At 37.1% G+C, this 15,520-nt stretch overlaps 2 long non-coding RNA genes across 2 annotated transcripts; both read right to left on the bottom strand.

Annotated features, from left to right (window-relative positions):
* Positions 1–754: 754 nt before the first annotated feature.
* On the bottom strand, positions 755–10,768 carry LOC108951469 (uncharacterized). The gene is made up of 2 exons (XR_010480203.1): positions 10,052–10,768; positions 755–2,512 (listed from the first exon to the last, which is right to left on the bottom strand). It is a non-coding gene; the product is annotated as an uncharacterized LOC108951469 (long non-coding RNA).
* A 650-nt stretch (positions 10,769–11,418) lies between these two features.
* LOC135594701 (uncharacterized) lies at positions 11,419–15,141 on the bottom strand. Its single transcript, XR_010480202.1, has 2 exons — positions 14,939–15,141; positions 11,419–13,175 (listed from the first exon to the last, which is right to left on the bottom strand). It is a non-coding gene; the product is annotated as an uncharacterized LOC135594701 (long non-coding RNA).
* Between the last annotated feature and the right edge of the window lie 379 nt (positions 15,142–15,520).

Here is a 15,520-nt window from a genome sequence, read left to right as displayed (position 1 = left end):
ATATAGATGAACTGATAGAATTAGCCAGCTAAGGTAGAAATATAGCATAAAAACACTTGAGAATATTTTGATTATCTTTCTGAAGTAATGAGTTGTACTCATTGACATCGTTATAAAAGATTTAGTATCGTTTGTGATCTAACAAAATATATAGGAAACGAATCTCAAAATCAACAGGGATTTTCTACGGCAAGAAATTCCTTTTGAAGAACTTAAATTGTCATTGATTTAAGATGATTCAATAGTGCAATCTTTATGAACTTCATCTCAGATAGTCATATGACGGATAGCAGATTACATACTTCATCCAGCAATTTATTCTGTTTAAGAAAATTCATAACCTCATTCACGGGAGAGCTAATGACATGTCAGCTCACAACAATCGGCTTCCGTCATCAGGAATGTCATCTTCCTAAAATGTTTCCTCGCTGCTGTTATGTTTTGATATTTCAAGTAGTTGAAACTTTTATTTTACTTCGATAATTTTCAATTTAGAAGAATATTGAAAGGGTTAAAATTATCTCTCTCGGAACATTTCGATCTCTCTTGTAAGACGAGAGGCTCAAATAGAGCTAGAGATGGCACAGAGATATTGAGAATCTGATGAAGAGTCCCTCGCACAATATTGTTTCTCCACACATCAATTATTTTCCCACGCATGTCTTGAGGACAAGTCGCCACCGATCAGCTAACAAAAATAGATAGCTACGGTAGAAACATAACACAAAAGCTTTAAAACATCGGTAAAAAACGGTAAAAAATAAAAAGGTATCAAAAGATAATTAGAAATAAAATATCAAAATCAACAGTGATGTTCTACTCAGACGAAACTCCTGAAGATTATAAATTGTCACAAATTTAAGATGATTAAATAGTGCAGAGCAATAGGTTGACACTTTGTCTCGAGGAAGCACTTGCAATCCTAATTTTCAGCGACAACATTGTGCTTTCCCTGCACAGCAGCAACATAGGCATCATAGAGAGCAGTAAATTTCTCCTTGTACGGGAAAAGAAATTGGTTCATGAACTTCTGCTCACTTAGTGGCATGAAATATAAAAGGCTATGTCCTTTATCCAGCAATTTATTCTGCTCAAGAAAATTTATAACTTCATGTCGCGGTCTCAACCTCTTCTCCAAGCTATATGAAAGAATCCCAGGATGGCAAATGATATACTGCAGCTCACAACCAGCATCCTTCAACAGGAATGTCATCTTGTCAGATATGTTCTTCTTTGAGAGTTTCCAAATACATGGGTTCTTCCTGAGTATGGCAACGATGTCTGGCTGGGACCAACCAAAGCTCTTCAAGGTTGCAAAGGTAGCATCACACTTAGATCTGCTCAAGTTCAAGACAGTAAGAAGTGCATGAGGGAACATTCCACAATCATGTGGCACACCCAACTCCTCAACATGTTCCATAACTTCCTTAATAAATTTGGTTTTTCGAACAACAAAACCCGGATTCAACACCACCATACGCGCGATGCATTCATCACTGATGCCACATTCCCTTAAGAGAGATATATTGGGCTCTATCTTCTGAGCTAAGCTAGAAGTAAGAAGAAATCGGTTCCTCCTGCAGGCTTTCAGTAACCTTTCATTAGAACCAAGTAGTGACTTCAAGAAGTTCAACTTCGGTTGGATATTACGCAAGAGTACATCCGGACATGTTGAAAGCAACTGAACTATTTCAGTACCAGAAAATCCCATGTCCTGCAAAGATCTCATCCTGGGTTTCAGTGTAGTCTCTACATTAGCACAGAGCAACTTGGGTTCCTTCTGGGTAAGTTTCATGACTTGTACATCGCTCCAACCGTTCTGCTTAAAGAACTCAATGGAAAGACTCGAAGATTTTTTATGACAGGTGTGATATTTGGCTGTTTTTGCAGTCTTTTCAGAGGAAAGTTCACATGATTGAAGGGGGTTGACCACTATAAAGTTGGTTCTGTGCTCTGAACTTTGGTCTTTGGCAGTGGAAAAGTTAAACAGGCTGCAAAGTTGATAGGAGGAAAGATAAATGGAGGAATTGTTACATGGGAAAAGCCAAAAGAGCCTTTTTTGCAACAAAAACATCATCTTTTGAAGCAGAGTATCGTGTGCTGTTTGCAGAAAAATACAAAAAAACTAATCTTATTGCTGCCCTCTCTAAGTCCAACTCCTCTTCTACCTCAGATCAAGCATATCCAAACTAAATATATTTTCTGTATCTGCTTCCAACCAAAAGGAAGTTGGAAAACTTCCAGCTGATCATCTGTATCAGATAAAATTCCTCACGTAAATCCACCTACATTTGGTTCCCATAAACCATTTCTTTCAGATTTAAGTCTCTAAATGGTGTTTTGAGCGTTGATTAAGAGTACCTTTGATCATTTACTTATTATCATGCTCACATCCAAGCAATTCTCCACCACTGAAATAATGTCTTGATATGACACATGCGCACTGACACTACCTTCCACTATTTATCTATTGTAGTTAGTAGCATCAGAAACTGTGAAGCACGCTATATCCCTGCAGATATAGAAAAATGATATCAAATGTATTTTCATCAAATATGTGGCATAAGTGTGACAATGGCATTTACTATGTTGATCGTATACAGACGATATTCAACTTTGTACTAAAAGGTTGAACATCAGTCAAGGACTTGCAATAGGTACTTCAGCATTCAGATTAGGTGGAAGATGCATAATGATTTGTCTAACATCAGATTCACTACTGTCCAACAACAAAAACATGAAACATTTCAAATGAGCACTTGCAGAATAATTGATCCTTTTCATCAAAATGTAAAAAGATGATTCACTTATAGGTCTGTTTGAGAAATTTGTGGATTTGATCAAATTTAACAGTATTAAGACGAAGAACACTATAATCAAGATGAACTAGAGACACCCAACCGTCATAGTCGTTCGACCAATGTGCAAAAGCAAAGGAATAGGCAAAGGGGAAGACAATATCATCAATCGCACCATTGAAAAGAATCGTGTCGGACGATGAGACACCTTCTCAATCACATTCAACAACCCGCTCTGTCCTAAGACATGACAACGACGTAGACACGATGCCTCGACCAATGATGGCAACAACACCAGAGATGATCACGTCTACACAATTTGAAGGTGGTGCATGAACTGAGGAGTAGTATTTTACATATATCACCTAGGATTCAAATCATTAAGTTCGACAAGATATTGGTCATGTTTATACATAGAAGGGAAAGGAAAAGACAGTGGATGGTTTTCAACAGATGCGACAAAGCCTACACGACATCGACATAGCGCGAAGCTCATCGTATGCACAACCATCATATTATGAAGAATCTTACAACCAACAACAGTACAATCATGGCTGGTCATTCCTCTCCAAACAACAATGCGATGATCGATCTTATGACACGAAGCAACAAATCATTGGAAAAAGTAAAAGTTCTGACATTCTCCATGCTCTACACCAATATATGTCACAACCATCCTTGCCTCAAGAGCTGCCTCGGACACGTGGTTCAAGACAATCAAACTACGACCAAACCGCATTAATGCACTAAGAGCATACCATGTATCAGTATACATTGTTGAGGGATCAATTTTAGGATTGGGCCTAACAAACATATCAAATTTATATATACATATAGAGGATTTAAGACCCCGATCCATAACCAATGGAATCCCGTCGTTCTTTTTGGTGGTAGAACCAGGTATATCCATCGATTGATTACTTGATTCAATCGAATCTTAAAGTTTAAGCTATTTAAATAAATAATCTAACAATTCATCGATTAATTACTTGATTCATTTGAATCTTAAAATTTAAGATATTTAAATAAATAATCTAATATTTCAATTCATTTCTTTATAAATAATTCAATATTAATATAAGGACGATTGAGAATGTATAACAAATATATTCCTTAAAGATAGAAAAAGATGTGTCACTATTCTTTCATAAATTAGATTATTTTTGCATAAATTATAGTAAATTTAAATTTATTTCCAACTTAAAAGCTTTAATCTATTTTTTTTTTGAGCTATTTTCGATAATTTTTTTGTACCATCGATATGCCCCATCGTATCGACACGTATCGACATACAATACCTTGGCATGTACCATACCAATGATCGATTGACACATTAGTATATATTGGTAAGGTGCACCTTGGTTCGTGGTATCAGAGCTTGGTTTTAATAGAAATAGTTTTTCTTCTTTCAGTTAACCTTAATTGTTAAATATTTTTTCCTCTATTATGCCACTCTCTGGATTAGCCGAAACTATTTCTTCTTCTTTGTTTGTTTGTGAGGAACCTATGCTACTATGTTTATAGGAGAGAAAATGAAACCAATGCTTCCATCTTCAAGAAACAACTTAGTTGGCAACCCATCCTTACTGATTATAATACATAATCTCAACAGAGAGAACTTTCTTCATTGGTCTCAATCCGTTAAACTGTATATCCGAGGAAGAGGAAAGATCAACAATTTGACTAGATCAATGACACCTTTAGTGGATGATTCCAAGTTCAAAGTAAGCATATATGAAAATTCCATAATCATATCATCGTTGCCAAACTTTGTGGAACCATAAATTGACCAAACATATATATGTTGACCAATACAAAGGAGTTATGGGATACTGTGATCGAGAGATATTCAAATATGGTGAATTCAACCCAAGTATTTGAGATTACAAGTAAGATCAAACAACTAAAACAAGGTAATACTAGTGTTGCAAAACACTTTAATACCTTGAAGACACTCTCCAAGAGCTTGATATTTTCCATAATCTTGAGTGGTCACATGCAGCTGATAATGCTCAATACATAAAAATGCTTGAGAGGGCTTGAGCCTTTCAATTTTTGACAGGTTTAAACAAAGAATTAGATGAAGTTCATGAATGAATATTGGGAAAGGATCCATTGCCATCTCTCCAAGCTATATTATTTGAAGTTAGGAGGGAGGAAAGTATAAGAGAAGTCAATATGGGATCTCCCACTCCATCTATGGTTGCAAAAAATTCTGCACTTATTATGACAACTGAAATTACTTCTGCTCATGCTCTGCAATGTAATCAAAGAAAGGGAGATGATAAAAGCAAAGTATGATTTTGCAATAAACCAAGACACGCAAGAGAAACTTGTTGGAAGATACAAGAAAAATCAACAAACTGGAAGAACAATCGAGTTCCAAATAAGACTAATAGCCAAGAATTTCAAGTAGACAATCAATCTGCCACTACCTCTAAAGGAGCCGAAACGCCTCTATTCAGTAAGAAACAAATTGAGCAACTCTTCAAGTTTCTAAACCAATCCCAAAATCCTAATCCTTCGCCTTCATCATCTTGCTCTTTTGGCCACAAAAGATAATTATTTCACAACTTTGTTTGCTTCTTTGATCTCAAGGCTACTTGGATCATAGATTCAGGTGCAATACACCATATGACTAGCCTTTCACACTTGTTTTCCTCCTATACACATTTTCCTGGAAAGTAAAAGATGTTGATAGATCACTTTCTTCTATAGCAGGAAAAGGCACAATTGCAATTTCAAAATCCTTTATTTTAAATTCTATACTTTATGTTCCCAACTTGTTGTCTATTAGCAAACTCACAAAGGATTTGTATTATGTCACTAAATTATTTCCTTTTTACTATAAATTTCAGGACCTATATTCGAGGAAGACGATTGACAATGCTAAAGAGAGTGCAGGACTTTATTATCTTCAAGAAGATGCTACTTGAAATAACAAAGATCAGTTGACAATAAATAGTAACACTCCTACTAGCAGTGAAATAATGTTGTGGCACTATAGACTACGCCAGCCAAGCTTTCCTTAGTTGTAAAAGTTTACCTTCATTATTCGAAAACAATAATCGTTCGCCATTTCTATGTGAAATTTGTCAATGTGCTAAACACCATCACTATTTTTCCTTCTCAGCCTTAAAAAGAATCCAAACAATTTAGTATTATACATAGTGACATTTGGCATCCTTCTAAAATGACAATTTTGTCTGGAACCTAGTGGTTTCTAACATTTTTTTATGACCATACAATAGTATGTTGGGTTTACCTCTTAAAGAAAAATTTAATGCTGAAAAAACTTTCAAGAACTTTCATACCATGATCCAAAATAAATTCTACGCAAAAGTACAAGTTTGAGAACTCTAAAGGGCAGAGGATACTTTAATATCATTCTTGGTTCCCACTTGTTAGAGCATGGAATAATCCACCAATCTTCATGAGTTGATAGCCCCCAACAAAGTGGTATTGCAGAACAAAAAAATGGACACCTACTTAAAGTAGCACGCTCTTTTATTTACCACTTATGTTCCTAAAAATCTTTAGAGAGATGTCATTATTATTGCTTCATATTAGATTTAATCGAATGCAAACAAAAATATTTAATTTTCAACCACCTCTGGATTGTTTATCCTCCATTTATTCACATGTAAAACTGTTTAACTCTATTGCACCAAAGGTATTTAGGTGCATAGCTTTTGTCCATATTCATAACCATCAACGAAGAAAACTTGAACCTCGTGCATTAAAAGTGTGTGTTCATCGACTACTCCCAAACTCAAAAGGATTATAAATGTTTGATCCTATATCGAAAAAAATATTTGTCACTATAGATGTCACATTCTTTGAGAACGAAACATATTTCAAAAATATTTAACTTTAGGGGAAGAATTCTACCCAAGAAGATTGTTTTTGGAACTATCACTACCAATCCATATTTCCTTGTAAAATTCATCTCACACTCCCACTCTACCAAACCTACCTAGCCAACAACTAATTAGTCATATTGATAATCCTAAATCAAAATCTCCGACTCTAAAACCTAAATCTTTAACGCCACAACATGCTATTGAATAGTCTGCTTTAGGGGGAGATTTCATTGTGATTGCACATGAGCTTCATGTGTGCTCAATGCAGCAAAATCTAGAAACGGTCAACGTTCACCCTCTTGAGTACTAACAAGAGTCTGAACCGAGAGTGATCCAGACCCAGACATAGGTAACTCTATTTCTTTCTCAAATCTTGATGTTCCCATTGTATTAAAAGAAATAAATTGGATCTTGTACGATGCATCCTACATCTAAATATGTGTCTTATCATAGATTGTCTCAAGCCTTTAATGCTTTCACAACTTACTTGTCTGGTTTAGAAAATCCAAAAAATATACAAGATGCTCTATTAATTCCAAAATGGAGAGAGGCAATTATAGAGGAGATTATTGCAATTCAAACGAATGATACTTGGAGTGTGGTGCAACTGACAACAGGAAAGAATCTAGTGGGATGCAAATGAGTGTTTATTGCTAAGAATAAGACGAGTGATTATATTAAAAGATGCAGAGCCAGCTTGGATACAAAAGAATTTACTCAAACATATGACGTTAGCTACTGAGAAATATTTGCTTCGGTTGCAAAACTAAACACTATTCGAGTATTGTTATCTCTTGCAGCTAATTTCGAATGGCCTTTACATCGATTAAATGTAAAAATTACCTTTCTCAATGGAGAACTGTGGGAAAAAGTATACATAGATCTACCACCCAACTTTGAGAATTTGTATGGCTCGAAGAAGGTGTGCAAGCTGAGAAGATCTCTTCATGGTCTCAAGCAATCACAGCATGCATGGTTTAAGAGGTTCACAAGGTCACTTCATGGCCATGGTTACGCTCAAAGTTATTCGAACCATACAATATTCTATGAACACTCAAATAAGGGAGATATTACTGTTTTTATAATCTATGTGGATGATATTATCCTAACAAGCAATGATACCTCAGAATTAGAGAAATCGAAGCATATTCTAGCCAAAGAGTTTAAATTAAAGATCTTGGCCAACTCAGATATTTATTAGGCATGGAAATAGCGAGATTAAAGAATGGGATATTTGTTTCACAAAAGAAATACACCCTAGACCTTCTAGAAGAAACAAGGATGCTTGATCATAAACCTGTGGACAACCCCAATAGATCTTGATCATATATTGTGATGTCATTCACAAGGAGCCACTATAGACACAATCAAATATAAGAGATTGGTAGGTAAGTTGATTTACCTATCTCATACTCCTCCAGACTTAGCATTTGCAACGAGGTGTAGTGAGTTATGCATTCACCATGTGAAGTACAATTAGAGACTGTATATAGAATCCTTCAATATCTAAAAAGGACTCCGGGCAATGAATTGTTTCTCAAAAAGGACAAACATATGAGAATTGAGGCCTTCATTTATGCTGATTGGGGAGGATCAGTAAATGATAGGAGATCAGCCTCAGGATATTGTATATTTGTTGGAGGCAATTTGGTGACCTGAAGCAAAAAGTAGACAGTTGTTGCTAGAAGCAATGCTTAAGCAAAGTTCAGAGCAATACCATAAGATATTAGTGAACTCCTATGGCTAAAAATGCTTCTAAAAGAGTTATGAATACCCACTTAAACTCCTGTTAGACTATAATATGACAATACGACAGCTATCAATATTGCTCATAGTCCAATGCACCATGATAGAACAAAGAATGTTGAAGTAGATTGATATTTCATAAAGGAGAAAATTAAAGAAGGAATTGTCTGCATATCTTATATTCCTACAAAGAAGCTACTAGCAAATATATTTACTAAAGGGCTTGAAATATTTTCTTGTGAGGATCTAACTAACAACCGAAGAACAATTAAAATTTTCGAACTTGCTTGAGGGGGAATATAGAAAATTCCATAATTAAGCATTTTATAATCAAATAATTAAGGGAATTTATCCCCTATTTTGGACCACTCTATCAATATTAAATCATCCCATATTACAGGAAAAGAATTAGAATAAAAAATTGTATGGAATCAATTTGCTTAGCTGTACAGTTTGTAATCAACCTATCTATATCTTCCTTTGTATAAAGAAAAGATTAATGAATGAAAGAAACTATATTCTCTTGTGTTCATTTAGATATATTTATAAGTAAAACGGATGTGGAATTGTCAGACTTATACATGATTCTATTGACAAAAGAATATAATTCTCTTTGGCCAGCGACCCAATCACCATCTCTGCTATCTCTCGTTCTATCTTTTCCATGCATTTTTTTCCCCTCAAAAGACTGTCCAATTCTATTTGCTCTCTTTAAAAGCAGCACTTCTCCTGTTGTCTATGCTATCAACATTATTCAACTTGTAGCTTGCTATTTGTCCAAAGTAAATTCTCATACATGACATGCATGCATTTTCAGAACATTCCAAGAACCAGAAATTAATCGTCAGTTGTCAAAAAAAAAACATCATAGGAGATATTGTATGATAAGAAAATTGCAAAAACTGAGCACCATATATGACCACAGTACCTGGCTACAATCAAGTTACGTTAATCTAAATTAATATATCAAAATTATTTTTTATGGCCTCCTTAATGGGTTACAATGATCAGGAAATGAGTATGTAAAAAAGATCACTTGTTCCATGCTACTGTACCAATGTTTAAGACAGTATTGTTAAAGGCACTCGCCCAAGCTCCGCAAAGAACTACCCAATATAAAATAATAAAAAATATAATTAACAAAAAGGCCAGGCATTAAAATAAAAATTAGACAAAATGAGTTTCATCTAATTTCATTTTCAAATCATCACCACTAAATATTAATTACATTGATTTAACTATCTAGAAAACATTAAAGTGCTAAATTATCCAAATCTAATAACAAGATAACTAGAAAAAGAAGATTAACCTCAAAAATGACATTTTTTTTCAAAATTATAGTAAAAAATAATAACTCAAAATTAACAATTCAAAATTAAAGCAGTCACAAAAACAGAAAGGAGTGAGGAGGAGGAAGAAGACAGGGCTGTGGTCTGGGAGGAAGGAGGAGGAGGAGGAGGATGGTGTCGGGGAAGGGGGCGAGCTTGCGACGAAAGGGGGAGAGGGAGGAGTGATCGGGGAAGGGGGGCTGGCGCGCGTGGGGCGGGAGTGGGGGCGGGGCTGCGATGAACAGAGGGGAAAGAGGGAGGAGAAGGGAGTGTGCGATGGCGAAGGAGGAAGAGAAAGAGAGAGAAAGAGAGATACCGGGAGGGGAAGACGCCACCGCCAACTGTCGCTGTTTCCCGATGGAGAGGAAGGCAGCCGTCGTTCACTGAGGCGACGCCGCAGTCGCCGAAGAAAAAGATCAGTTCTGCGATTAGGGCACGGTCGCGCCACGGGGGTTTGCGTGGGGTTCGAAATGTGACTAAGGTTCGATCCGGATTTTAATCATTCGGGCGCGTGACCCGTCGAACCGCCTCCGGTTGAATTCGTGGGGCCCACCCCATTTATCGGATGCTCATGTAACAAAATAGTCGATGCCAAAATAATTAATGCTTCGACTAATTACTTGGTAGTCTTTCAATAAGCTGGCCTATTGAAAGAAAGACAGAGAGGGTTGACGAGAGAGAGAGAAGCGAGCGTAGACGAGCAGAAAGGGAAGAGAGAGAATGTACCATTAAGGAAAGACATGCCACTATAGCTGGAGCCAGGGAAGTTATGGCGCTGGTTGTTGGTAGTTTGGCTCGCCACCTATTCACACGAAATAGGTAGTAGGAATCGAGCATATCTAAGGCTCTCCAACGGGAGAGGGGAAGAAATATTGCAAGCGAAGTGAGTCACACGAGAGTGGGGATCAAATTGCTTCTTGTTGGACCCAATCGAGAGTTCAATTTAGACGCAACAACACTCGGGCGTGCGATCACACAGTGCCCGGCCAATGTTCGCCGAAGCATCACACAAATGACAAAGCACACAGGATGTGCATGCAAGGCGCTCTGGCCTCCACTCACCTGAGTGATTAGGCGAGCGCCGAGCGTCCAGTGTTTAGGTTAAAGAGAACTCAGACGATCTAACTTGAATCTCATGACATTTAATATATATATTATATTATTATTATTATTATTATTATTATTATTATTATTATTATTATATATATATATATATAACAAGAAAACTTCTCAATCTTGTTATTATCAATGCATCATTGTATATATTGGCAACAACTCCTGTCTTGTACTTGATTCCAAAGTTTCCGAGCTTGTTGGGGATTGCTCTACAAGTTAGATTTCATAATATGTATGAGGTCTTTCAAATGTTTCCTCGCTGCTGTAATGTTATGATATTTCAAGTGGTTGAAACTTTTATTTTGCTTACACTTAATTTCAGTTTAGAAGAATATTGAAAGGGCTAAGATTATCACTCATGTATCGTTTCGATCTCTCTTGTAAGAGAGATAGAGATGGCGCAGAGATATTGAGAATATGATGAAGAGTCACTCGCACAATATTGTTTCTCCACACATCAATTATTTTCCCACGCATGTCTGAGGCCAAGTCGTCACCGATCAGCCGACAGAAATAGCTAGCTACCGTAGAAACATAACACAAAAGCTTTAAAACATCCGTAAAAAATAAAAAAGGTATCAAAAGATAATTAGAAATAAAATATCAAAATCAACAGTGATGTTCTACTCAGACGAAACTCCTGAAGATTATAAATTGTCACAGATTTAAGATGATTAAATAGTGCAGTCAGTATGCAATAGGTTTACACTTTTGTCTCGAGGAAGCACTTGCAATCCTAATTTTCAGCGACAACATGGTGCTTTCCCTGCACAGCAGCAACATAGGCATTATAGAGAGCAGTAAATTTCTCCTTGTACGGGAAAAGATATTTGTTTATGAACTTCCCCTCGGTTAGTAGCATGACAGACATAAGGCTATGTCCTTTATCCAGCAATTTATTCTGCTCAAGAAAATTCATCACTTCAAGTCGAGGTCTCAACCTCTTCTCCAAGCTATATGAAAGAATCCCAGGATGGCGAATGATATACTGCAGCTCACAACCAGCTTCCTTCATCAGGAATGTCATCTTGTCAGATATGTTATTCTTTGAGAGTGTCCAAACACCTGGGTTCTTCCTGAGTATGGCAACGATGTCTGGCTGGGACCAGCCAAAGCTCTTCAAGGTTGCAAAGGTAGCATCAAACTTAGATCTGCTCATGTTCAAGACAGCAACAAGTGCATAAGGGAACGTTCCACAATCATGTGGCACACCCAACTCCTCAACATGTTCCATAACTTCCTTAATAAATTTGTTTTTTCGAACAGCAAAACCAGGATTCAACACCACCATACGCGCGATGCATTCATCACTGATGCCACATTCCCTTAAGAGAGAGATATTGGGCTCTATCTTCCGAGCTAAGCTACAAGTAAGAAGAAATAGGTTCTTCCTGCAGACTTTCAGTAACCTCTCATTAGAACCAAGTAGTGCCTTCAAGAAGTTCAAATTCGGTTGGAAATTATGAAAGAGTATAGTCGGACATGTTGAAACCAACTGAACTATTTCGGTAACAGAAAATCCCATGTCCTGCAAAGATCTCATCTTGGGCTTCAGTGTAGTCTCTACCTTAGCACGCAGCAACTTGGGTGCCTTCTGGGTAAGTTTCATGACTTGTGCATCGCTCCAACCGTTCTGCTTAAAGAACTCAATGGAAAGACTCGAAGAATTTTTACGACAGGTGTGATACTTGGCAGTTTTTGCAGCCTTTTCTGAGGAAAGTTCACATGATTGAAGGGGGTTGACCACTATCAAGTTGGAACTGTGCTCTGAACTTTCGTATGTGGCAGTGGAAAAGTTAAACAGGCCGCAAAGTTGATAGGAGGAAAGATAAATGGAGGAATTGTTACATGGGAAAAGGCAAAAGAGCCTTTTTTGCACCAAAAACATCATCTTTTGAAGCAGTATCGTGTGCTGTTTGCAGAAAAATACAAAAAAAAACTAATCTAATACAGGCCCTCTCTAAGTCCAACTCCTCTTCTACCTCAGATCAAGCGCATCCAAACTAAATATATTTTCTGTATCTGCTTCCAACCAAAAGGAAGTTGAAAACTTCAAGCTGATCATCTGTATCAGATAAAATTCCTCACATAAATCCACCTGCCATCAGTTCCCATAAACCATTTCTTTCAGATTAAAGTCTCTAAATGGTGTTTGAGTGTGGATTATGAGTACCTTTGATCATTTACTTATTATCATGCTCAAATCGAAGCAATTCTCCACCACTGAAATAATGTCTTGATGTGACACATGCGCACTGACACTACCTTCCACTATTTATCTATTGCAGTTGGTAGCTTCAGAAACTGTGAAGCATGCTATAACCCTGCAGATATTGAAAAATGATATCAAATATATTTTCATCAAATATATTTTCATCAAATATGCAGCATAAGAGTGACAATGGCATTAACTATGTTGATCGTATACAGATGATGTTCAAGTTTGTGCTAATAGGTTGAACATCAGTCAAGGACTTGCACTAGGTACTTCAGCATTCAGATTAGGTGGAAGATGCATAATGTTTTGTCTAACATTAGATTCACTAATGTCCTACAACGAAAACCTGAAACATTTCAAATGCGCACTTCCAGAATAATTGATCCTTTTCATCAAGAATGTAAAGAAATGATTCACTTACAGGTCAAACTAGACCGTTATGTGGAAAAGACATTGTTTGAGAAATTTGTGGATTGGATCAAATTTGAAAGGATTAAGAGAATGAACACTCTAATCAAGATGAACTAGAGACACCCAACCGTCATAATCATTCGACCAATGTGCAAAAGCAAAGGAATAGACAAAGGGGAAGACAATAGCATCAGTCGCACCGTTGAAAAGAATCGTGTCGGACGACAAGACACCTTCTCAATCGCATTCAACAACCCGCTCCATCCAAAGACATGACAGCGTCGTAGACATAGTACCTTCACCGCTGATAGCAGCAATGCTAGAGATGATCACATCTACACAATTTAAGGGTGGTACATGGACTGAAAAGCAATATTTTACACATATCACTCAGGATTCAGATCATTTAGCTCGATAAGATATTGGTCATGTTTATGCATAGAAGGGAAAGTGAAAAACAGTAGATGGTTTTCAACAGAAACGACAGAGCCTACATGACATAGACACAGCGCAAAGTTCATCGTATGCATAGTCATTATATTATGAAGAATCTTATAGCCAACAGCAATACAATCATGGCTGGTCATTCTTCTCCGAGCAATAATGCGATGATCGAGCTAATGACACGAAGCAACAAATCAATGGCGAAAGTAGAAGTTATGACATTCTCCATGCTCCACACCAATATATGTCACAACCATTCTTGCCTCAGGAGCTGCCTTAGACACATGGTTCAAGACAATCAAACTACGACCAAACCACATTAATGTACTAATGGCATACGGTGTATCAGTATACTATGTCGCGGGATCAATTTTAGAATTGGATCTAACAAGCATATCAAATTTATATATAGATATAGAGGATTGAAGACCTCGATCCACACCCAGTGGAATCCCGTCGTTCTTTTTGGTGATAGAACCAAGTATATCCATCGATTGATTACTTGATTTAATTGAATCTTAAAGTTTAAACTGTTTTACTAAAAAATCTAATAATTCATCGATTAATTTGAATCTTAAGGTTTAAGTTGTTTAAATAAATAATCTAAAAAATCAAATAATTTCTTTATAAATAATTTAATATTAACATAATGACGATTGAGAACGTACCACAAAGATATTCCTTAAAGCACAAAAAAAGATGTGTCACTATTCTTTCCTAAATTAGATTATTTTTGCTAAAATTATAATAAATTTAAATTTATTTCAAACTTAAAAACTTTAATCTAACTTTTTCCATTTTTGAGGGAAGAGGGAGGAGGGAGGAAGGAGGAGGAGGATGGTGTCGGGGAAGGGGGCGACCTTGCGACGAAAGGGGGAGAGGGAGGAGGGATCGGGGAAGGGGGGCTGGCGCCCGTGGGGCGGGGGTGGGGGCGGGGCTGCGATGAACAGACGGGGAAGAGGGAGGAGAAGGGAGTAGTGTGGGATGGCGAAGGAGGAAGAGAAAGAGAGATACCGGGAGGGGAAGACGGCACCGCCAACTGTCGCTGTTTCCCGATGGAGAGGAAGGCAGCCGTCGTTCACTGAGGAGACGCCGCAGTCGCCGAAGAAAAAGAGCGGCCGCTGCGATTAGGGCAGGGTTGCGCCGCGGGGGTTTGGGTGGGGTTCGAAATGTGACTCAGGTCCGATCCGGATTTTAATGATTCGGATGCTCATGTAACAAACTAATGCTTCAACATGTAAAAATGAATTCAGCGCTGAGGCACATATCGATCGTCTCATAGTAGAAGATATGAAAACGAGTGAAACTAGGCGGATCATGTTCTCGATACCAATCTTTCACTCGATTATTTTTCGATTAAAACTTCGTAATATGATTTACCATATTATTTCATGTGACAATGGTTCCTCGGCGTCACTTGATTATAACAATAGAAGAACCTTTAACAAAAACTAAGATAAGTGATAAAGAGGTGGAGAAATGGTGAGTATATGATGAATGAAAGTCCTCACACAATTAAATTTTTCTATGCATTCATATATCATGACACCATCAATTTATAGGGCTTAGAACATAATTTTAATACGAACACATTTA

Source organism: Musa acuminata, chromosome BXJ1-10 (assembly GCF_036884655.1).
Source record: "Musa acuminata AAA Group cultivar baxijiao chromosome BXJ1-10, Cavendish_Baxijiao_AAA, whole genome shotgun sequence".
Taxonomy (NCBI): Eukaryota; Viridiplantae; Streptophyta; class Magnoliopsida; order Zingiberales; family Musaceae; genus Musa; species Musa acuminata.
The sequence above is the reverse complement of the archived record's forward strand: the minus strand, read 5'-3'. Positions and strand labels throughout refer to the sequence as shown.